Below are 26,741 nucleotides of genomic sequence, written 5' to 3'. Positions count from 1 at the left end.
AGGATCTCTCAAGTTGGTAATGACCTTGCTCCACAGCCCTCAAGCTATATTTTATTGCATAACTTTCATAAGCATTTATCATATAACATTGTATCAACAACATGTATCATTATCTGCTCTGGTGTATTAGATTACAATATTTATGATGGTAGGAATCTTTCTTCTCTAAGCTTTGTATCTCCCACAGGGTGGGCCTAGCATGTTGCTCTGCCCATAGTAGAGGCTAAACAATACATGCTCTTTTTTTATCTTGTATGGTATAATGAGTAGGGACTAGTAGGATCCAAGTGACCAGCATCTGTTGTGTTTTAACCACCATATGCTAAAGAAGAATCAGTTAAGCAGAATGTTCTTCTCATGTTAAAAAGAATTAAGTCTTCCCTGAACCATATCTCTCAATCTCACCTCATAAAATATAGACTTTTTTTCTTTCTATCAAGCTTTTAGAAACCCTCTCTGGGACTCCTGCTCTTACTGGCTGAGCTCTGATGATATATAATGGTAACCTGCCATGAGAAAGCTGGAGCTCCAGTGAAATATGGCACTATAATAGGATCTCGGAGTACACAGATGACACGGTGCTGCTATAGATCACAGGAACAGCCGATGACAGGATCAGGAGTTCAGGGGATACACATGACCATGGGGAAACTATAAGGCAACACAGAATAAATCTACATTTGAGATAGCAGTTACCTACTTTTACATATCTCCCCAGGGCCAATGTATTACTGTTTCATGATTGCTATCATTTGGAAAGAAAGAAACAAAGTGAGAAACTGCTATAAGATGCAAGGGCGATTTTATGCACAGAGCTAGGACCACAATAATCAGTAATCAGGGCTTTGTCCCAAGGTACTGAATCTGGAGGACATCAAGACCACTTGAGATTCTTCAGCTTCTAGGAATAATAGGACTTAGCACCTACTTAGCAAGAAGAAATTATTAAAATAGAGAGCAATCTGAAGGTAAGCTCATGTAAACTCTTAATTTTCCTCTCCAAAAAGCCTTGAATCCCAGGAGCATCCCAAGAGCATCCCAGGAGCATCCCAGGAGCATCCCAGAGATTCTAGTTCTCACCCCATAAAGCGATTTCAAGTGAAGCTGAACTTCCATCCACTTGCCCCAAGCAGTTTGCCTCAAGTACAAAAATGCTTAGTTCCAAATCCATTTCTACATTACTCAAAAATCCACCCTTACTATTCAGGTGGTTTGTCTACACCAGTGACTGCCAACTCTAATTGCATGCTACTCGTGGATTACCTCAAGGAATTGGAATTTGTTTAAACTTAAAGACTAAAGAGATGACACAAATCAAGGATTTTTAGAACGGAATGTGTGTGTGTGTGAAAGATGAAACGTTATCCTTTTCTATTCAGCCCAATTCTCCTTCCAGCCACAGTTTGTCTTCTAGAATTTTTCCTCCTGTATGGCTACTTCCAGCACTCTTTTCTTACATAGCCTCTAATGATCAACTTATTTCTCTTCAAATCTATTAAACTACTCTGTTAAATTGAATTCTATTTTATTTTTTATCTTGCAATCTGACCTTTGCAGAATCATTAATATTCTCTACTAATTCTTTAGAACACTCCCCCCATTTACTATCATATGAAAATTTATTTTAAATGCTTTCTATTCCACTATGTAGATCATAAACAAAGATGTTTAATGAGACTGGGCTTAAGAAAACTCTGTGCTGCCCCACTAAACATGCCTCCTATCACTAAATAGAGTGTCTGTTTGCATATTCTTTTGATATTTTTCAGCAAGTTTTCAGTTTATCTTGTCTTATGAGTTGCTTTTCAAATAGCACAGTATAAGATCTTACAGAAGGACATATAGCATGAATGGTATACTCCCATCAGTCAATGATTTTATTGGATTTTCCACTCTTCAGAGAGGAGGCAAGGGAGAGGATAGATCAAAGTCTATAAAATTAGAAGGCTACAGCCACAGTGGACATAAATATACTCATCAAATCCCTCAATATAAGAAGTATCAGTAATTCGTGATACTGGGGAAGGGAGATTTGAGACAAATACTACTTCTTTATTAATTTTATTATGGTAGAGATGTCCACCACTGAAGAAAATCTCAGCCCCTTACATCTTAAATGAAGATCTTAGAGAGTGGCTACAGGCAGAAAAAAAATTCACTTTGTGGCTGACATAATTATGGTGATCAAACTTAACTGGATTTGTTTTCAGATGATGGACATAAAATCTGTCACTGGGCCATGCTTCAAAGTCTTGCAAGTGTAGTGATGGATGACCCCAAAGCCTTACCTCTATAGGTTATTTCTAATACAGATGGTCACCTGGATGTATCTTGTTTTTTTTTCCAGGTAGGCCTCCCCATCACATTGTGAGTTTTTTGAAAATAAGGGCTCTTTTGCCTTCCTATCCTCAAGCAGAGTTCCTGACAGGTGCTAAATAAATGCCCACTGGCTGAATCACTGAATAAAAAAGAGCAGAGAATAATCTTCATGATGCTAAACATTTTAATTTTACATGTGGATAAAATGAGGCTTAGAGAAGTCAAATGACTTATCAAAAGTTACAAAGGCAATAAGTGGAAGATCTAGGGTTACAGCTGCTTGGAGAATATTGCTAATCTTTTGAATTTAATATTATGGAAGGAACTTCCATCCTCTCTCATAGAACCTACCTTCATACCCCAGTGAAATCACTACTATGGTTTAATATGGCCTCTAACATTCATGTTTAGCAGAATTAGCACAATGTCTACTTAGCCATACATGGCAATAAGGAAATTATTTTCCAGTCATTTTCTAGCTATTTGGGTGGAGGAGGGGTAGAGAATAACATTTCACTGTTTTCTCACCAGGAGAGTCAGAAAAAAAACCATAACCCAAACTAGCTATGTTGACCACAGTAAAAAGGTGATCTTCCATTTATTAATAGGGAAGGACCCTTTTGTATGAAAGTGACTTGTCCCATATCTCCTTTTTTTTTAGAATTGTGGCTAATAATTCTAATTACACCATATAGGAGTTATTTAAAAATAATTTTCTTTTTTTTTACCAAGTTAGGCCTTTTTCTTGATTATTCTATGACAGCTTATGTATTTGATCATTCCTATAAAATTTTCTCTTATAAGATATAAATACACTCAGAGACATATATATGTATAGTTGTGTGTATATACATCTATGTGAATATATATGTATATAAATATGTATAAACATATATCCACACACAGAAACAGGTATTTATTTATTTTTATTTTTTTAAATATTTTTCTATGTTTACATGATTTGTTTTCTTTCCTTCCCCTCTTCCCTCCCCACTTCCAGAGCCGATAAGCAACTCCACTGGGTTGTACAAATGTTATCACTTGATACCTATTTCCATATTATTCATTTTTACCATACAGCCAAAACCCCAAATCATATATCCATATAAACAAGTAATGAGTGATAGGTCATGAGTTTTTCTTTTGTGTTTCTATTCCCATAGTTCTTTCTTTCAATGTGATTAGCATTCTTTCCCATAAGTCCTTCAGGAGTGTCCTGACTTGTTGCATTGCTACTAGTAGCAAAGTCTATTACATTGGATTGTTCCACTATGTTTTACTTTTTGTATACAATGTTCTCTTGGTTCTCTTCATTTCACTCTGCATTAGGTCTTGGAGGTCTATCTAGTTCATACAGAAATCCTCCAGATCATCACTCCTTACCACACAATAGTATTCTATCACCATCATATACCACAATTTGTTCAGCCATTCCCCATTTGAAGGGCATCCCCCATTTTCTGATTTTTTGCCACCACAAAGAGTGCAGCTATGAATATTCTTGTACAAGTCTTTTTCCTTATTATCTCTTTGGGGTATAAACCCAGCAGTGCTATGGCTGGATCAAAGGGCAGACAGTCTTTTATTGCCCTTTGGGCATAGTTCCAGATTACCCTCCAGAATGGTTGGATCAATTCACAACTCCACCAATAATGCATTAGTGTCCAGATTTTGCCACATCCCCTCCAGCATCTATCGCTTTTCTTTGCTGCCATATTGGCCAGTCTGCTAGGTGTGAGGTGATACCTCAGAGTTGTTTTGGTTTGTATTTCTCGAATCAGGAAGGATTTAGAACACTTTTTCATGTGATTATTGATAGTTTTTGATTACTTCATCTGAAAGTTGCACAAGGTATTTATTTAGAAGAGTTCAGAATGATTTATACATGCTGACCAATGAAGATAAAGATTTATAGGTGAAAGGTCTGAGGTGTTGGCTCCTTAGTAGCTTTAGTCTACCAAAGTCTCAATAGAAATTCCAGTATAGACAGATAATGAACTGGTGGAGAAATCAGATTGTGTCATCACTAGAGAAATGGTAGAAGTATGTGGGCATAGAGTTTATTAAATCCTCCCCTTATTTAAGTATCAATAATAGATAAGTGTAGAAAAAGCATAGGCAAAGTTTACTAAAAAGGCTATATACCCTAGTGCTCATAAGCATACTGAAGAAAGGATGGTGTTTGGCCTATGTCATGGTGTAGCTATGTCTACAAATGAGACATGGAATGGACAATATAGGTTACATTGGGATAATATATACCAAGTATCTTTTTCATTTGCAGCATCTAGGAAAGTGAGTCAGAAGGGCCTTAAATCATTTGGGTAACATCCTCAGCTCTTCTCTTTGGACATAGACCGTTTCATATTTTTTTAATTCTTCTTTTTTGAATTCAATTTAATAAGTGGTTACTTAAAACAAACAAATAATAAGCCCTCATTATTAATCACTTTATAACCCAAAGAATTCAAGGGACTTATTCCATGACACCCAGTCCCCTTCCCCCACTCTGGAAAAGTGAAGGGAAAGCTTATTTGTTTGGATAAACAGTCACTGTATGCCTAGGGCTAGATGATGCTGAAACAACTTGCTGGAAATGGGGGAGGGGGAAAGAGTTGCAGCAGTTAATTGGCACCCCGTTAAGAAAAATGCCTGTCATTTGCCCAAATCTGACCACATACTTCAGGCAGATTGTTAATGTGTATAGACACAGCCTGTGTGGAGTTGTCATGATCATTCAGCCTGTCACAATCCAACAAGACCTCACCGAGTTTCTTTTTCATATTCACTCCTTTCTTTTCCAGGGTATACTTAACATTTAAGTGCAATTTCTCTGGAATATTTCTAGCCCTTTTCAAAGCACAGAACTGGCCTCATATTTCCACAATGTCATTGTGTCTTCCTACATTTCAGCCTTTTTTTAAGCACAAAGGTCAGCAACGTTGTTAGCTTACACCTCAGGATTCATGTCATTTGGACTTTCTGATATGTGTAGATTCTGAAAAATCCATAAATTGCTCCTGGGAGAAGTTCTTACATTTAAATTGGCCAGTCCACCCACAGTTTTAGATGGTTCTTTTCTTTTAAATATTCTCATCCTAGCAATCAATAAGGCTGTCAGGAGTTTTCTGGGCCCTTGGAGCACATTGCAAAGCTCATTTATTTGGATAGGTTCTTTTTCCTTTCTAGGCTGGCAGCTTTTGTTTAAGATCTAATGAAAAGATACATAGTTGAAATATAGATGTGCTTTAAACAATTGTATTGACAATAGATGCTTAAGTTGCACAGTTATTTTAATGACCTCAAGCTTTTCCTGGAAACAAAGGACTCTTTTTTTCCCACAGGAACACTCAATGTCATTCCACGACAATCAAGTCAGGCAACACAAACACCTCAGTAAGAACGAGGTTGAGAGTCACCCCAAGGACAATGGAGAGGTGTATGGCAGTCAAGATCAGGGTGTAAAATATTACAAAGAATTAAAAAGGATAAATGGTGGAAATGATACCTTTGAAGAAATGGATGATCAAAAAGAAGATGTGTCATGTGGCAAGAGCAAGAGGGATAACTGGTGGGTAACCTATATTCTACATTTGTGTTTTTGTAGTATCAAAATAACAAATCACCCTCTCTGCCCTCACAAATGAATAAATAAAATACCAAACAAAAATTAAGTTCCCTCTTGTGAGCAAGGCATTGGACAAGGTGGTGAGGAAACAAAGACAAAAATTCACAGTAGTCCCTGCCTTCATGAAGATTACATTCTACTGGGAATGTATATTCCCAAAAGAATATAGTGCATGGAAAATGTGTATACTACCAACTCTAGGAATCAGAATTCATTGAAGACTCTCAGTATGGTAAGTGGATGCTCTGTGGCTAACATAGGAAAGGGTCAGCTGGATGAGCAGGTGGGGAGAGGTTGTATTCTGCCTTATTGAAGGGAGCACCCACACTTTGCCTCACTGAAGTCCCAGAGTCAATGGAGGATTGGATGTTAAAGTAGACTGTTAATGAACTAAATGGCATTGATTTCTTTTACATAGAAAGTATTCTTTGAAGCTTCCCAGCTGACAATGGTGCTTAGTGTCTTCTGTCCTCTCAAATGCTATGCTATATAAAGAATTGCATGGGAATCATATCTTCACTTATACTTTACCCAGGAAATAACTGAAGGAATGAAAATGAGCAAGTAATTAAAAAACTGAGTTTGGCAGGGAGCACACAGATATTGGATGATTGAGTAATTCCAAAGCATGCTTTTTTTGTGATGCTCTGTCCCAGAATGGGGAAGGCCATGTACTTATGCCCTTTTTATATCCTGCCACTCAAAAGATGTGCTAGCAGTCCTCTTTATGGCAGGGTTCTGGGCTTAACAGCTTAACATAAATTGGTACCATATTTCCAACAAACTCATCAACTTTTATGAAGTTCAAGTTTGAGAAGTATGCTGTATAGTGAGTTTTTCTTTCAGCCACACATAAATGTTTACGGCTTATGTCCACAGTTTGTAGTTTATTCAAGTGTTTTTAGGTACACATTCAAGCATTAAGAATTTGTTGGACTTTTAAATCTGCTTTATTTGTTTGATTTCTTCATTGATGAGCCAAATCAAAGAGCATTTATTAACTACCTACTGTGTGTCAGACACTGTGCTAAGCACTGAGGATACAAAAAGGGGAGAAAATCTTCCTTGCTCTCAAAGAACTCACAGTCTATTGGGGAAGACAACATACAAACAAAGATATAAATATGATAAATGGGAAATAATCTAGAAGCAAAGCACAAATGGCAAGGAGTATTAGAGAAGATTTTTGCCAAAGGTAGGAATTAAGTGAGACTTTCAGGAAGCCAAGAGATGAAAGTAACAAGGAAAGAATGATGAGAGAGAGAAAGAATTATAGGAGAGAACCAGTGAAAATGAATGGAATCAAGAGATTGAGTGTCTTTTGTGAAGAGAAGGGAGGAGACCAAAGATAGTGGATGGTAGAGGACTTAGAAGGGAGTATGGTATAAGAAGAAAACTGGAAAATTAGGAAGGGGACAAGTTATGAAGGGTTTGAAAAGCCAAATGAAGGACTTTATGCTTGATACTGGGGGTGATAGGAATCATTGGAGTTGACGGCGTGGGGAATGTTTGCAACATGGCCAGACCTGTACCTTAGGAAGATTAATTTGACAGCTGAGATGAAGATAGACTAAAGCACGGAGATACATTATGTTCAGAGACAAGTCATCGGCTATTGCAATAGTCCAGGCATGATGGTGATAGGGGCTTGAATCTGTGTGGTGGCAGTATAAGAAGAAAGTGGTCTATATGAGAGATTCTATAAATGTAAAATTTATAGGACTTGGCAACATTCAATATGGGATATGAGAGTGAAATGGTAAGGATGGGATCCAGTCCTGGAGTCCCAGTGACTGGAAGGATAGTGATGTCATTAACTCTAATAGGAAAGTTAGGAAGTAGGGAAGATTTTAGGGGAAAGGTATTGAGTTTAGTTTTGGTATGTTAAAGTTAAGATATCTATAGGATATATAATTCTACTTTTCCAGTAGGTATTCAAGACTATCTTATAGGTAAGGAAAGAGGTTAAGGCTAGTGACATAATTCCAGGAATTATCTACATAGAGATAATTGCCTCAATTTTTTTTCAGTGACACATGAGTCAAAGTTTTCTCCTAAGAGGTTAGGATCCCCCCACCTGTGGGGGGAGGATAAAAAGGTTTTGAAAGTTATGGCGAATGAGATAGTGAACAGATTATTGAAGGTTAGGGTTATATTGAGATTATTTAACAGAAATTGGTTGTAGACCAGTCAGTATAGTTTCATGATTTTCTCTAGTTTTGTACGGGAGCGTGTGAGAAAGTTAAAGAAACAGAAGGTTGGAGTAATCTAATCTTGAGGCTTGGAAGGTCAAGGTTAGTGATGGAACAAAGGGGAGAAAACTCATGAGTAAAGGATAGTATCCACTATTCAATAAAAACTGCTGGGAAAATTGGAAGACAGTGTGGGAGAGATTAGGAATTGATCAACACCTCACACCCTACACCAAGATAAATTCAAAATGGGTGAATGACTTAAACATAAATAAGGAAACCATAAGTAAATTGGGTAAACACAGAATAGTATACATGTCAGACCTTTGGGAGGGGAGAGATTTTAAAACCAAGCAAGACATATAAAGAATCACAAAATGTAAAATAAATAATTTTAACTACATCAAATTAAAAAGCTTTTGTACAAACAAAACCAATGTAACTAAAATCAGAAGGGAAGCAACAAATTGGGAAAAAATCTTCATAGAAACCTCTGACAAAGGTTTAATTACTCAAATTTATAAAGAGCTAAATCAATTGTATAAAAAACCAAGCCATTCTCCAATTGATAAATGGGCAAGGGACATGGATAGGCAGTTTTCAGATAAAGAAATCAAAGCTATTAATAAGCACATGAAGAAGTGTTCTAAATCTCTTATAATCAGAGAGATGCAAATCAAAACAACTCTGAGGTATCACCTCACACCTAGCAGATTGGCTAACATGATAGCAAAGGAAAGTAATGAATGCTGGAGTGGCTGTGGCAAAGTAGGGACATTAATTCATTGCTGGTGGAGTTGTGAACTGATCCAACCATTCTGAAGGGCAATTTGGAACTATGCCCAAAGGGCGATAAAAGAATGTCTACCCTTTGATCCAGCCATTGCACTGCTGGGTCTGTACCCCAAAGAGATAATGGAGAAAAAGACTTGTACAATAATATTCATAGCTGCGCTCTTTGTGGTAGCCAAACATTGGAAAACGAGGGGATGCCCATCAATTGGGGAATGGCTGAACAAATTGTGGTATATGTTGGTGATGGAATACTATTGTGCAAAAAGGAATAATAAAGTGGAGGAATTCCATGGAGACTGGAAGGACCTCCAGGAAGTGATGCAGAGCGAGAGGAGCAGAACCAGGAGAACATTGTACACAGAGACTAATACACTGTGGTATAATCGAACGTAATGGACTTCTCCATTAGTGGCGGCTTAATGTCCCTGAACAATATGCAGGGATCTAGGAGAAAAAACACTATTCATAAGCAGAGGACAAACTGTGGGAGTAGAAATACCGAGGAAAAGCAACTGCCTGACTACGGCGGTTGAGGGGACATGACAGAGGAAAGACTCTAAACGAACACTCTAATGCAAATACTAACAACATGGCAATTGGTTTGAATCAAGAACACATGTGATACCCAATGGAATCACACGTCGGCTATGGGGAGTGGGGGGAAGGAAAGAAAATGATCTTTGTCTTTAATGAATAATGTTTGGAAATGATCAAATAAAATATTATAAAAAAAAGAGTAAAGGATAGTGTAGAGATAAACTGGTATACTAAGGAATCAACATGGGGAAGTGAGGAAAGTATAACAAGTATAAAAATGGTGGCCTGGGAAGGAAGTGAGGGGGAAAGGGACAAAGAATAGGATTAGGGAGTGTAAGGGAGAGGGTAATATGGAATAGCAAGAGAATATGATCAGAAAAGGAATTTTAGAGCTAATGAATAGGAAAGAGAACACCTGTGGCTGGTGGCAAGTTCAAAGGTATGACCATCTCTGATGGTAGTTCAGATAGGCTGGAGGAATAGGTCATAGGAATTAAGTAAGTTGAAGAACTGAGAAGTTAGGTTGAGGGAGTATCGGCATGTAAGATGTAGTTGAATATGTATTAAGGCAAAAGTTGGGGCAGAAAGAAAGACTGATCCAGGCACTGAGGTCACTGAGACAGCAAGGAGAGAGTGCTTGAGGATGGTAGATAGTTACCCAAATCCAGAACCAGAATATATTTGTTGATTTACTGACTGAGAACATATAATGTGTATCCAAAATAATGGGTCTAAATTTTCCTTGTTTTACTTTAAGCTCAAAACAGGGATTAAAAGGCTCTCTGTGCTGTTTCTAGCTTTGTTCATAGTTCATTCTGGGCTTTTAATATTCTTTTTGCTTTCTGAAAACTTTTTCTGCTCATCCTTGGTTATGTGCCCCTACCTCCATTTTTCATATATATCCTTTTTATGATATAATCTCATTATAGAGCTCACCAGGCTTGTCTCTTTGTCCCTACTGAATCTCAATGTAAAGATTAATATATTTTCAACTAGAATTACAATCAGTAAACTCCATATCCATCACATTTTCCATTAGGCCAGTTTCCCTTAGAATTACTGTTATACAATATTTGAATTGAAATGGATCTAAAGAATCTAATGGAATGTCTTCTATGGGAAAAATAAATGTTTTACAAATATGTAATCATTCTGCTTGAAGTTCTTTTTGGAGTTAATTATCAAGTCTTATCAAATCTACTTTTATAATATTCCTCACATCTGTCTCCTTCTGTTCATATAAACTACCAGCACCTTTGTTTATACCCTCATTATCTCACATTTGGATCATCGCAAAAGCCTCATAATTGGTCTCCTTGCATCCGGTCTCACCCTCTCTACAATCCATTTTCTAACTAGCTGCTAAATAAATCCACCTAAGTCAGAACTCTATATCACTGCTCTGCTTAAGTATCTTCATTGACTCTCTATTGCCTCTAACGTAAAATAGAAACTTCAGATTATTTAAGACCTTTCACAGTGATATTTCCAACTCCTTTCCAAGACAATAATTTCATATTATTCCCCTGTATCCATTCTTCATTCCAGCCAAACTGGTCAACTAAGCACTTTCAACTCTCAACATTCCATTGTTCATCTCTATGTCTTTACATACATTGTGTTCGATTCATGAAATGTAGTATCTCTACTTCTATAGCTAAGAATTCCTCACTTTTTAGAATGCTTAACTCAGATACTACTTCCTTCCATAAAGTCTTTCTTCCCCCTTTCTCCATTCATACAGGGTGTCAGTGATCTCTTTCTTCTCCTACAATTACCTGGCATCTACCCAACTACCTGACTCTTTTTCTTTTATGGCATGGCCTGGCACAATGTCTTTCCCATAGTAGACCCTTAGTGTTGCTGGCAAGGTCTAGCCTCACTCATGACTCCAGGGGTTCCTGACAGGTGGTGAATGATCAGTGAAGAAAATAACAAATGGAAGACAGCTGTATATTTTACCGCTATGGGCATGCTTTGCATCTGATAGCTGCTCCGCCATCCCCAGGCTTGGTGTTTATTTTTATACCCATTTTTGGCACACAGATACATTACCTAACACACATGTCAAAAATAGAGATAATTGGAAAAGTGATACATTAAATTTTAACAAATCATGTGATTAACATTCTATATTCTTGCATTGTGATTACAGACTCTTGACAGAACAAAGGTTTCACACAAGATAAATAATTTTGTCACAGGTGGCTTAATTTTCTCATTACCCTGTGGGGAGCTTGATCTTATAAACAATCAAGGAAATTTACTTATTACTTTTAATAAAAAGAAATAATCAATCAGATTTTCTTAAAGACAATTCAATAATCATATCATTGAAATTGAGAGGTATGGGAACACAATTCAGATTTAATATTAGACTCTTCATTTTCCAGGGTTTACTAGGGAGTTTCTTAAGGGGAAGAATCAAGTCACTGAGGCATGATGAAACTTGGTGTACCTGCACATTTTTTCTGGGCTTTTATGATTGATTTTTATGCTGGCTTCATAAGAATAAGTTTCTGTGAGTGGGAAAGTTCTGGGCTTGGCTTGTAGCTACAGTTTTACTGGGGATTATGTACCTAAGTAAAAGTCAACCCATGGGAGTCTTTTGGGATTGTGTTTGAGGGTCTGATCTTTTACTGATATTTTGGGGAAATAGTGTACAGTTATTTTGCTCTTGCATTATTCCTTCTGAGACTAGGGGAAATAGTAATCATGTCAATTCCATAGGTAAGGGATGTTAATGAGAGAGGTCATGCAAGGGGGACTGAGTGGGCAATCACATCATGCCAAGGGCCACTCTGTGGCCTCCTTAGCTACCACAAGTGACTTTGTCAAGATATTGTGGCCTGATGTCTCCCAGCACCTTAGTAAATATTCATGAAACTTTACTGAATTTTTAACAAAAAATCAGAAAAAATATATTTAATGGCAACCCGTGGAATCAATTTACTTTGGTTCCCATCTACATGTCCCAGCACTTCATTCCTGGATTTGTGAGCTTGTGATGCTTTCCAAATGAGCAGATTTTGATATCATATACAAAGAAATATAACTGTGTTTTTTGAAAGTAAAGGAAAAATAGGAAGTAAGGATATAACTTTGGCCTAAGTTTTTCAACCAAAATAAATAAGATCTGCAGAGATAGTGTCTTTAAGCTCAGAGTATGCATGGTTTGCTTCAAATCACGAGCATGTACTGAAAATCAGAAAACCAAAGTAGATGCTTCGATCTCCACAAAATCATTTCTGACCATCTGTGTTTCTCATGGTTGTCCAAATAACACTGTTTTCCCCTATCATCATGGCACCTGTATTATCTTCAAATGCCATATAATTCTGAAATAATGTACAATTCATCCTTCTTCATGCCTTGGAAATCAACTAGTCATTTTCAGAAGATGGAGAGGTCTTTTAACAAAATAAATAGAACTATGGACTTGGAACAAGATCTACAGGGGGGAAAAGAGATCCAAATTTATTTTAGTTTCTTTCACAGGTGAATTGGCAGCATGGAAGTGACAAGTTATCACTACCCAAACATTTAAGGGAATAACATTTGAAGACCTCACTGATTCCCTTGTATAAAAAGAGAATTGGAAGTGTTTATTTTTAAAGACATGAAATATTGATATTTCAGAAAAGTTACCTGTTTATATTGTTCTGTACAAATAGATGCTTAATGAATTAGAAGCAATGAGGTCCAGTAGAAAGAAGAAAGCATTTGGAGTCAGAGGACCTATATCCTAAAATCTGCTTTGGTAGTTAAAACTAGATATTTATATATTATATACCTAAGCTGTAGAATCTCTGGGACAAAGAGTATGGACACTTTAATAATTTCAAAATATTACTTTCAAATGTAATCTGTTTTTTCCTAATTACTTCTCTTCTATGTGTTATTTTAAATATCTCAGTGATGCTTGTTTCTCTCTCTCACTCTCTTTCTCCCTCACTAAAGCTCCCCTAAAATGAAAAATTAAAAGAACTAAAACAAAACTTTTCTCTCAAATCTGCATATTCCAGTAAAACTGAGCCCCCCACACCTGTCTGAAAATGTATGTGCCCTGAATTCATCACATATGTGTCAGGAGGCAAGAAGTAGGTTTCATCTTACAGATGGAGGTGTTTTTCCATACAATGTTCATATCCCTCTGCCTCAGTTCAAGTATTCCCAAGGTTCTATACAACTGTCCTCTTGATTATACCTTATAGTACAATATTATTCCACTATATACATATATCAAAATTTGTTCAATAATTTCTCTATAGATGGACACCTCATTAATCTAATTTCTTTCCTACTATAAAATAATAATGTTTTTGTAAATAAAAATATTTTGGAAAATACAAATGTTTTTGTATAAATGGGTATTAATTCCTTTTTTTGATATCTATGGGTTAGTAGTGACATCACTGAGCCAAAAGGCATGCATTTGGCAATTTTGGGGCTCTAGTCCCAAACTGATTTTGAGAATGAATATCCAATTCATATCTTGTATTACTACAGCTACTCCAAAAAATGGTCATTTTACTTTTTTGGAATTTTCCCAATTAATGTATCTAAGAGAAGATAGTGATGAATAGTGTCAAATGCTGCAGCAATGTTAAGAAGGATGAGGATTAAGAAATGCTCATCATATTGGGCCTGAACAAGAATCCCTCCTACCTCATGTTGGACAAATGGCAATCTATCTATGTTTGAAGCTCTCTAATAAAAGGGGAGTCTAATACCTTCCAAGGTAGTTCATTGTACTTGTGGACATCTCTGATTGTTAAAAATACTGTTTTCTTTACACCAAACCTAAGCAATCCTCTAAAGCTTCTGTTCATTGCTCCTGGTTCTCCTGAGTGGGGTCAAACAAAGCACATATAACCTCCTTTAAAAATTATAGTCCCTCAAATATTTGAAAGATCATAATCATATTATGTTCCCCCCCAATAAGTAGGCTCTTCTCCAGGGTAAGTTTCCCCAGTTCTTTCAAAATCTACATATGGGCATCCCCATTTTATAGATTTAGGGTGTGGGTAGAGTCAAGATGGCAGAGAAGGTACAGGGATCCATCTGATTTTTGCCAAATGATTCTCAAAAAGCAACAAAATACCTCAAAATGAATTCTGGAAAAGCATTACCCATAAAAAGACAAGGTAAAATAATTTTTCAGCCCAAGTCAACTTAGAAGATCAGCATGAAGGATCTAGTACAACGGGGTAGAGGTGAAATACAGCACAGCAAGGAAGGCCCCACCAAGGCAACAGGTCTAGGGTACAATTGAAGCAACAGCCAAGCCTTTTGGAACTCTCCACCACAGAAGGTAAGGGTCAGAGTCAGCCAACTGTTCAGAAAAGGATTACAGGAGTTCCTTTGCTGTCTCTGAATGAAAGACTTTTATAGTATTGCCCATATACAAAATCAGGTAACAGTCCTGGGGCACTGTTGCAGGTTGAGGAGGATCACCAGCATACACCAAGACTTGCAGCCATAGAGGGGGAAGGGACCCGTAGCACAATTCCATGAGTTAAAGAGTGTTTGCTGTTACTAATAGAGGTTATTAAACATACCTCTCGTTTCATCATAACATCTTAGAGGAACTGAAAGCAGATAGATGCTTAGCACCAGATTTAAAGGCATCTACACAACAAACCTCAAGCTTGGAACAGTACACCCTTCTCTACAGTTACAGAGCCCACCTTTAGCATTTTTTTAACTAAAAGAAAAGAAAAAGGAAAAAATGAGCAAACAACAAAAAAAGACTCAACATTGAAATTTTATTTTGGTGACAGGGTAGATTCAAACTCAGATGATGACAATAAAGTGAATACTGCTATATCCAAAGCCTTTAAGAGAAAAATATGAATTGCTCTCAAGAGCAAACAGAATTAATGGAGGAACTCAAAAGGGACTTTAAAAATCAAATAAGGGAGGTAGAAGAAAAACAGGGGAGAAAAGAGTGATAAAGGAAAATTGTGGGAAAAAAATCAACAGCTTGGTAAAGGAGGCACACAAAATACTGAAGAAATTAATAGTTTAAAAAACAGAATAGGATAATTGGTGAAAGAGGCACGAAAATCCTAAGAAGAGAAGAACTTCTTAAAAAGCAGAATTGGCCAATTGCTCTTATAGACCTGGATTACCAGGGAGAACTTTGTAAAAAGAGGCAGTGTTGGGAAAAAAGAAAGAACTCAGGATTATTTCTCCTTCCCAGGACTATGTGACATTTTCAGTGGAGGAGATTTCACCAACTTTTAGGTAGAAGAATCTGTTCCATCAACAGTATAACCAACAAATCCTTTATTCACTCAGATGCCTGTGGCCTAGGTAAATTGCATAGGAACAAATGGAGACTGTTGGTGGTTGTCAATGAAAAAAATTTTGGAGCTGCTTCTGTGTCCAGCCTTGATATGATGGGGAGGGTGAAGTGGGAATTCAACAGAGCCTAATTGATGCCAGGTGCTTTAGTTCCTGATTAACAAGCTTCCCTTTGGGGAAAGAGGCAGAATTGTCAAAAAGGATTGAACTCAGGCAGGCCTCATTCTCCTATAGACTTAGCACTGCATGATACTCACCTCAGACATGAAGGAAGCTTTTCATCTACATTTTTCAGAAAAGAAGTTTTCCTAAAAACCAACCAAATAACTCATAGTTATTTCTTAGCTGTTTTCTTGTTAGTCACTATCCTCACTGTATAAATATATATTCTCACACTCACATCACATTTCATTCTTCATATAGAATCCCCTGAAAACATAATTTGAATTCTGAACTTACTTGAACACACTCAGGAATATTCTACAAAGTGACAGAATAAACTATTTCAATTATCTCACAAGCCTGACAAGAAATTATAGCACAAACTACAGTCCCTTTTTCCTTCTTCCCTGGCATGTGACAGTTTAAGATAGCTCAATCTCTTGAATTGTACAGCTGTTAAATGTAATTTAGCTGCTTACTGTTATTTGCAAAGAACATGGTCAATGTTTGATTGAATTCCCTGATTAGCATCTGGTTTATAAGATGCTATAAAATAGTCATAAGTGATCAGAGATAAGTTCTAAGAGAATGATGAAATGCACCTGCCTGAATATTCATACTCTGGAAAATGACAACTATCATCAGGTAACTACACTATTCCTTTCTTTGGCCTGGAAACTTTGCACTCAAATACTGATTAATGAAATGAAGCCCCAGAGTTCAGATAATATGAGAAATCAGAATCAAAATCTAAAATCTACTTAATATGAACACATTCATGATTTCATCTGTGGAGATTATCATTGGATGGAGGAATGTGTGCTGAACACAGAATTTACCCAAAGTTTGATCCAGGGAGTAGCAAATAAGAATTCACCTCCAAAAGTTATTATCCAATATGACGTCCTACTCATAACATGTGCAGTCATATTAAAGCTTTTCACCTCTTTGGGAACTATATGGTATAGGGTAGGTTAGCTGATTGTGTTCATTTGAGTACTGTTAGTTCACATAGCAGAGAGCAGTAGAGATCTGCAGACATTATAAGTATTTCTATAGCATTACACTTGGCAGGAGGCAAATAAAAATGTGGAAAGCTCTGCCAACTTACTTTGTACCTGGAAACTCTGGCTCTAATGAATAACTGATATCTGGTAGTCTTGAACTGTTTCGCTTATACTGGTAAAGAAAACAAATAGGAGAGTGACTATTGTTGGACTGACTCTAAAAGTTGTTCTTTATGAAAAGATAATGACAAGTAAAACTAAGAATTCATTATTGTCTTAAATAGTTTGGCAATTTTGCTCATGAACAAAGGTTTCTATATTGAGTACCTATTCCTCTTAGGCATTAGTACAAAGCAACCTTTGCTAAATTCAATTAAATCCACAATCAAACTCAGAATTCAACTAATATATGCAAAACACATTGAGGGGGATATCAGTATCACACTACTGTGGGTACTTCTTTCACCAAAGCAGACAGACACCTCATAATTTGCAAAATCTCCTTGTAATAGAGTCAACCTTTCACAGAGGACCTCCTCGATGCATTAGATGTTTATCTCTATAGTTGAGTTTTACAATTAATTTTTCCATGTATATCAGGGAAACAAGGGGTTATACACTTATTTGCATATATAACAAACATTCCTCTTTTCCCATTATAAAATGCCTAAATTTAAGCTTTGTTGGTAACAGCAAAAAGGAAATTAAACAGTGAATTCTGCCTGAAATAAAAACCAACTAATAATCACCAACTAAGAAAATAAGGAGACATTTTGGAGATCAGATAAAAAACAAAACAAAACTGAAAAAGCATAAAGACAACTGGGATCATAAACAGAGTGCAGTTTTCATAAACAATGAAGTAAAACTTATTAAAATTATATCATTTGATTTTAAGGAGAGAAGAAAATAAAATTATCAAAGTAAAAATGAAGCAAGATTTACAAATAATGAGAAGGAAATTGAGAAAATTATCAAATGGCAACATCCAATTGTATGCCAAACAAAACTGAAAACTTAGATGAAATGGATGAAAATTTAAAAAACATGAAATACTGAGATAAAATAAGTTAGAGAATCTTAAAAATCCTCATTTCAGAAAAATAAGCTGAGCAAGTCATAGATGGATTATGAAAGAGAGAAAAAATGGAATGACAAGGGAATTACATCAAATACTTAAAGAACAAATAATTCCTTTACTATATAAACTATTCACAAAAGAAGAGAGGGTATTGTATCACATTCCTTATAAAAAATGAAAATGTCCCTTGACCCTCTAACGAGGGAGAGATAAAGTAATTAAAACTCTAGACCAATGTTAATAAATATACATATAAAATACTAAAATATTCTGCCCCTGAATTTGATTTAAGAAGTTATTTAAAGTAATTTGGAGGTAAATGTTGAGACACCTCAGCTTCCTCAATTCTGTCATCTAAGTTCCATCTCACAAATTATAGCTTTCAAATAAATTATATTCAAGAGAAACAACCATGCAGTGAAAAAATCAGTTGAGATTAAGGCTGCAGTGAAATAACAGAATGTAGAATAAATCCATAAGGGAAATCAGTTCTTTTTATAACTTACTAACAAAATATAAGGAGAATTGGTATCTGGGAAAAGAAATCCATTCAGAGTAACAAGCTGCTGCATTAAACATCAGTAAAGTAAGCTATCAAGCCATATTCAAGACTTCTATAGTACTTCTGGGTTAAGATGAGCAAAGGGGCTCCACTGTAGGGTGAAGCACTGAAGGTAGGCAGAGTTTGGGGCACATCCATGCTAAAAAGGGGGGGGGGATGACTCCCACCAAAAAGCAGGCTCACCACCCCTCCCCCACTTGACCAGAGTCAGAGTGAGATTGGTGCAACTTCTAGATTTTCAGGGGACTGACTAATGGCAACACAGACTTACACTTACACTTACAGTGAGTCTTGGGACGCCAGGAGGCTGAGTAATGCAGACATTGGGTGCAGAGATAGAGCATAGAGGGGCAGCACACAGCTGATGCATCAGAGATTCAAAAAATAGCTTCCATACAAAACCGCTCTATATCTTGATACACAGAGAACCTGCCCTCCTCACTCAGACTTCTGGCTGGGAAGGGAAGGAAAAACCAATAAAACAATGGCTAGCAACACCCAGGAAATACAAACTTCAACCACCAAAAAGAACAAGAGAAAGGCATTGACCCTGGATGATTTTTATGGAGAAAAAATCCAGACTATAGGGAAGACAGCAGAAGACAACAAACAAGCAAACAAATCCAAACTTTCCAAAAAAATGGAAATTGGTCACAAGCTCTCCAAGAAATTACGCTAGAATCTGAGAATCACATTAAAAAGATAGGAGAAAGTTGGCAAGAAAAGTGGGAAATAGTTCACAAAAAATAGCAGTTTAAAAGATAGAATCTCCCACTAGAAAAAAGAAGCCCAGAAATCAAATGAAATGATAAGCAAATTGAAAACCAGAAATGACCTGCTGGAAGCCATGAAAAGCAGGATAGATCAAATGGAAAAAGAACATTTAAAAAATCATAGTTGAAAACCAGTCTTTAAAGACCAGAATTGGGCAAGTAGAAGCTAATAATATCACAAGACAGCAAGAACTAATAAAGCAAAGTCAAAAGAATGAGAAAATAGAAGGAAACATGGAATGTCTCACTGAGAAAATGATGGACCTGGAAAACTAATATAGAAGAGATAATTTGAGAATCATTGGTCTACCTGAAAACACAGATATAAACAAACACCTTGATATCATACTACAAGAAATTATCCAAGAAAATTGCCCTGATATTCTTCAACAAGAAAGCAAACTAGACATTAAAAGAGTACATAGATCACCCTAAATTAAATACTCAAAAGACAACTCCCAGGTATGTAATCGACAAATTCAAGAGCTTCCAAGCTAAGGAGAAAATATTACAAGAAGCTAGAAAGACACAATTCAGATATGAAGGAGCACCAACCAGGTTTACACAGGATCTGGCAGCCTCCACACTAAATGAAAGCAAGATTTGGATATGATTTTCAGAAAGGCAAGAGAATTGAGTTTACAACCAAGGATCACCTACCCATCAAAACTGACTATATACTTCCAGGGAAAAGTATGGGCGTTCAAGAAAATAGAAGATTTCCAAATATTTATAAAGAAAAGACCAGAAATAAATGGAAAATTTAATATCCAAGTACAAAAATCAAGTGAAACATGAAAATGTAAATAAGAAAGAGAGGGGGGAAATTAATGTTTATTTTTATTTTTTTCTTTAAGGGCTTCAATAAGGTCAAATTCTTTATATTCCTATATGGAAACATGTTATTAGTAACTCTCAAAAATTTAATTCACTATTATAGTAGTTAGAAGAATTAATCATAGGTAGAGTTTGGAGTACTACGTGGTTTAAGATGATATGCAAAAAATGAAAAGGGAGAGGGAATAGAAGATGGCACCAAGAGAAATTTGAAGGAATGAGAAAAATAGGATAATCACACAAAGAGATGCTTGGGAGGGGGAAGGGAAGAATACTATTATAAGGAAAGGAAGAATGTACTAATAGGTAATACTCAAACTTTTCTCTCAGTGTAATCAATTCTGAGAGGGAATAGCATCTAGATGCATTGGGATATAGAATTCTATCTTACCCTACAAGGAATTTGAGAGGGAAAAACCAAGGAGGGGTGTGGGGTGGGGAGTATAAAAAGGAAGGAAAAGAGAGAGGGATGGAATTTAATAGACCCTAAAAAATAAGAGGGGAATTAAAAAGGAAAGGGCAGAAAGGACAGTAAAATAAGGGTGGGGATTAGGCAGACTGATTAATAGCAAACCACTGGTGTAGAAGGAAATAACAAAAGAAGAAAGGGTAGAACTAGGAGAGGAAATCAAAATGTTGGGGAATACAGAGGTGGTAATTATAACTCTGAATGTGAATGTAATGACCTCATCCATAAAATGGAAACAAAAAGCAGAATGGATTAGAAACCAGAATCCTACCATATGTTGTATACAAGAAACACACATGAGGTAGGCAGACACACAGAGAGTAAAGATAAAAGTTTGGAGAAAAATATATTGGGCATCAACTGAGAAAAAGAAAGCAGGAGTTGAAATCATGATATCTGAAAAATCCAAAGTAAAAATAGATCTGATTAAAAGAGATAGGGAAGGTAATTACATTCTGATTAAAGGCAGTATAGATAATGAAGAAATATCAGTACTCAACATGTATGCACCAAATGGTATAGCATCCAAATTTCTAAAGGAAGGACCTAGTGGATTTGAAGGAGGAAATAGTTAGTAAAACTATACTAATGGGAGACCTGAACGTTCCTCTATCTTATTTAGATAAATCAAACCAAATGAATTGGGCATTGTAAGGGGGAAAGCGGGTTAATGTTTAAAGGGTTGGACTTGATTATTTATTTATTTAAAATAAACCCTTACCTTCCATCTTGGAGTCAATACTGTGTATTGGCTCCAAGGCAGAAGAGTGGTAAGGGCTAGGCAATGGGGGTCAAGTGACTTGCCCAGGGTCACACAGACACAGAAGTGTCTGAGGCCATATTTGAGCCTAGGACCTCCCATCTCCAGACCTGACTCTAAATCCACTGAGCCACCCAGCTGCCCCCTTGACTTGATTATTTAAGAGTTTGGTCACCAGGAATTTAATTAATTCCAAAGAGATTTTATTTACAATTTATTTACAAAATGTACAAAGAGTGAAGCAAGAAATCAGAGAGAGGATAAGGTAAGATATCTAGCCCGATCACTAAGTAATTCACTCCTTGCCCCTCCCGGCAGGGAGAATTAGTTTCAGCTGACCTCAGCAAAGTTGAGGACTGGAGAAGTCTCTTCAGAAAATCCAGCAGTTAAGAGTCAGCTTTTTACTCACCAAGTGTCAGTCCAGTCAACATATCCTTCTGCCCCTCTTCACCAGCCTCAACTCAAAAGTGTGAAAATTTGACTTCAGGCAGAAGTGGATGTCCAAGTTGAACACTGCTCCAAGAATCTCCAAACTCTGTGTAGCACTCTTTCTTTTAAAGGCATTTTTCTTGTGTCACTCCCCTAATTCCACATCTACCAATTATAGCTCATTCTCTGATCTAGGACTGCCCAAAAGGCAGTTAGTTGATTCTGATTTGTTACCCACCATCACATACGTGGGTCACAGACCTCTCACTTCATGATTAAGTGGGATATTTGCACTTTGGGTGATTAGATCTTAATGGGAAGATCTTCATATTTAACTTTTAAGTACTGTGTATTCACTTTTTTTGATTTAATCTAAAAATAGGCAGGTCTCCATGCTTAACTTTTAAGTAGGGTGTCTTATTGATGGGGATTGAAATCTAACAATAGACATGAGTTACAATTTAAATCTTCATAATCAGGGAAGAGCTAAGTACCTTCATTGTTACAATCGGGTGAGAGCCAAATCCAATCTTCACAGTATACAAATTAAAAAAAAAACTAGAAAGAGAACAAATTAAAAATTGCCAGATAAAAACTAAATTATAAATCTTAAAAAATTAAAGGATAAATTAATAAAATTGAAAGTGAAAGAACTATTGAATTAATAAATGAGACTAGAAGCTTGTACTTTGAAAAAACAAATTAAATAGATTAGATACTGATTAATCTAAAAAAAGGAAAGAAGAAAACCAGTATCAAAGATGAAAAGGGAGACCTCACCTTTAATAAAGAGGAAATTAAGGCAATCATTAAAAATTATTTTTCCCAATTATATGGCAATAAATATGACAATCTAGGTAATATGGATGAATATTTACAAAAATATAAATTGCCTAGATTGACAGAAGGAAAAATAGAATACTTAAATAATCCCATATCAGAAAAAGGAAGTTGAAAAAGTCATCACAGAACTCTCTAAGAAAAAATCCCCAGGGCCAGATGGATTCACAAGTGAATTCTATCAAACATTTAAGGAACAACTACTCCCAATACTAAATAACTATTTGACAAAATAAGCAAAGAAGGAGTTCTACCAAATTCCTTTTATGACACAAATATGGTGCTGATTTCAAAGGCAGGCAGATCAAAACCAGGGAAAGAAAACTACAGACCAATCTTCTTAGTGAACATAGATGCAAAAATCTTAAACAGAATACTAGCAAAAATATTCCAGCAAGTGATCACAAGGGTTATTTATTATGATCAGGTAGGATTTATACCAGGAATGCAAAGATGGTTCACTATTAGGAAACCCATCCATATAATTGACCATTTTAACAAGCAAACCAACAAATATCACATGATTATCTCAATAGATGCAGAAAAAGACTTTGACAAAATACAACACTCATTCCTATATAGGAGTACAATGGACATTCCAAAAAATTATAAACAATATATATTTAAAACCATCAGTAAGCATTATTTTCCATGGCAATAAATTAGAAGCCTTCCCAATAAGATCAGGAGTGAAACAAGGATGCCCGCTATCACCTCTATTATTTAAAATGGTACTAGAAACACTAGCAGTAGCAATTAGAGAAGAAAAAGAAATTGAAGGTATTAACATTGTCAATGAGGAGACCAAGCTATCTCTCTTTGCAAATGATATGATGGTCTACTTAAAGAATCCTAGAGAATCAACAAAAAAGCTAGTGGAAATAATCAAGAAGTTTAGCAAAGTTGCAGGATTCAAAATAAACCCACATAAATCATCAGCATTTCTAAACGATCACCCTAGTGCAAATATCGATAATATGGAAATAGGTCTTGATCAATGACACATGTAAAAACCAGTGGAACTGCACGTTGGCTATGGGATGGGGGTTAGAGGGGCGGAGGGAAAGAACATGAATGATGTAACCATGAAAAAATTCTCTTAATCAATTAAATAAAACTTAAAATGAAAAAGTGAATTTTACCAAACATTTAAAGATCATCTAATTTCAATATTAAATAAATTATTTAGGTCAATCAGTTAAAAAAAGACTTCTATAAACACAACCATAATCCTTCTTTATAGAAATAAAAGGTAAATAATTGGAAGAAGAGTTAGTTAATGTACATACCTGAGTTTTGCCACTACTGTAAACCTGATACTGTCAAAATTATTCTATAGATTTTAGTGCTATAATAGTAAACATTTCTATGGAGATATTCCATAGAATTGTGGAAAATAATAATTCAAAATTCATTATGAAAAATAAAAACCAATAATATCAGGTGTTAAAAAGAAAATAATTAAGGAGAAGAATTTGGTGCTTCCATATTAAACTTCACTGAATCAGTAACTGTCAAAATTATCTATTGCTAAATAAAACATGGGAAAGTAGAAGACTATTTATTCAAGATTAAGTCATGAAAGCATACAGATATATGGTGTTAAATCAATTCCCAATCATATGTTCTTAGAGGAAATAGTCATAAATAACTGCTAGGTCAAATCCCCACCAAAGACTTAAAAATTTATACAACTGAAAGTTATATCTTTCATAAATATGGATACAGTAAGAACTTATAACCAACATGGGACAGAAGAGATTGTAAAAGGCAAAACGGATAATCTCATAAAGGTTGCATGAACAATATAAATGTATATAGGGAAACCTCAGATTGGGAAAAATCTTTGCAATAAATATCTGCTCAAAATCTAGCTTCTAAAAATTCACAGAAAATTCACAAACACACACATATGTTTGTACTATATACCCAAGAGACAAGTTGTCAAAAGATAGGAATAATTTTTTCAAATGAAATCTAAAATATAAATAACCCTCAAAACATGTTCAAAATAATCATCAGGGAATGGAAGTTAAAATAATTCTCAAATAGCAATTCATAACTATGAAAATAGAAGATATGGAAAATTACATTGATGAAGTGATTATAGGTTAATAACAAGATTTGGGTGCATCAGTGGAATGATTTTACTATTCTAGAACACAATTTGAATCATGCAAACATGTTTATTACTTAATAATTGATATAAAAATATTTAAATTGACTTTTGATACAGATTTCAGTATTTGGATTATAATCTAAGGAGAATACTACCAAGTAAAGGCCATTATGTAAACACAGGTTTATAACCTAATTATTTGTGATGGAGAAAAGGTTGGAAACCAAATACGTGCCCTGGGATAACATATTGCAATAAAAGATGAATCTAGTATGTAAGGTATTACTTACATAAGTGTAATACCTTTTATACCATAAAGTATAACAAATATGAAGAACTGAGAGAAACATGAGAAGGTTTATATGGAATGAAGCAGAATGGTTACAAAGTTACAGACAGAAAATCAATAAACACAAGGACTCCAACAATGTAATAAAGTCAACATTGTGCTGAAAGGAATAATGAACTGGAGCAATTCCACATGAACTAGAGCAACCTCCAGGAACTGATGTAGAGTGAAAGGAGCAGAACCAGGAGAATATTGTACACAGAGACTGATACATTATGCTACAACTGAATGTAATAGACTTCTCTACTAGCAGCAATGCAATGACCCAGGACCATTCTGAGGGATTTATAAGAAAGAATGCTATCCACATCCAGAGAACTGTGAAAATAGAAATGCAGAAGAAAAACATATGATTGATCACATGGTTCAGAGGGGATATGATTGGGGATGTTAACTTTAGATGATCACTCTATTGGAAATGGGTTTTGAACAATGATACATGTAAAACCCAGTGGAATTGTTAATCGGTTATGGGAGTGGGGAGGGAAAGAACATGAATCATGTAACCATGGGAAAATAATCTAAATTAATTCATTAAATAAATAATGAAAAAATGAAAAAAAAAAAACAGTCCATACTCTCAAGAGGCTCAGCCTAATGGAGGAGATAACATGCAAACAATTACATATAAACAAAATAAATACAAATAAATTGGAAATAATCTCAAAGTGAAGGTATCAGATTTCAAGATAATCATGAAAATGCAGAAAATGAGACTTTATTCTTGAAGGAAGTCCTGAAGGAATCCAGGGTATCAAGGAGATAGAGATGAGAAAAGATAGAATTCCAGGCATGGAGGACAGTCAGTAAAAATTCCCACAGTTAAGAGATGGAAGGTCATGTGCAATGAGCAGCAAGAAGGTCTGTGCCCCTGGATCTCAGAGTATATGCTGGGGATTGAAAGGTGTAGAAAACTAGTAAGTCCATCTGGAAAGATTAGCCGAAATGGAAGTCCAAATTCAGTATGTTCACCCTTATGGTTGTGCAATTTGTGTGTGTGCATGTGTTTAGTAAGGAAAATATCTTCCCTAATATATCTACCCTTCCAACTTGCTACACTGTGTGCATTTCTATCAAGAGAGAATCAAGCATTTGGTTACTAATAGCTATCAGAGAGAGTTACTGAAAGAAAAGAGCTAGGAAACTGTCAACTGCATGCTTTATGACTTTCCAGTTTTGCCCCTGTTCCAAGGAATGACACTTTTCTTAGTCCTAAGTAACCGATCCCATTACCACTAGCAGGCAAAATTGGAGGCCAGTCTGAGGAAGTTAAGCGAACTGTTGGCAATCATGTTCTATCTCTTGGACACAAATAATTTGCATTCAAGGCCAATGACAGCTCTGACATCTGACTATTCAAGTAAACAATATAATTAAAGAAAACACATTTTGTTTCTCTTTTGACAGATGATAATTGCTCTTCCTTCACATAGTTTTGCAAGTGAGAAAGAAAAATGGATTCCCAGAGTCATTTTTATTCCTTCTTGAGAAGGGTTGGGAAGATATTTCCTATTGCTTCCAAAGTTCTTTGCTGCCTAACAGCCAACAGCCACCTAGACTAACTGCTTTCTCT

The sequence above is a fragment of the Monodelphis domestica genome, chromosome X (genome assembly GCF_027887165.1).
Source record: "Monodelphis domestica isolate mMonDom1 chromosome X, mMonDom1.pri, whole genome shotgun sequence".
Taxonomy (NCBI): domain Eukaryota; kingdom Metazoa; phylum Chordata; class Mammalia; order Didelphimorphia; family Didelphidae; genus Monodelphis; species Monodelphis domestica.
Note: the sequence above shows the minus strand (reverse complement) of the source record.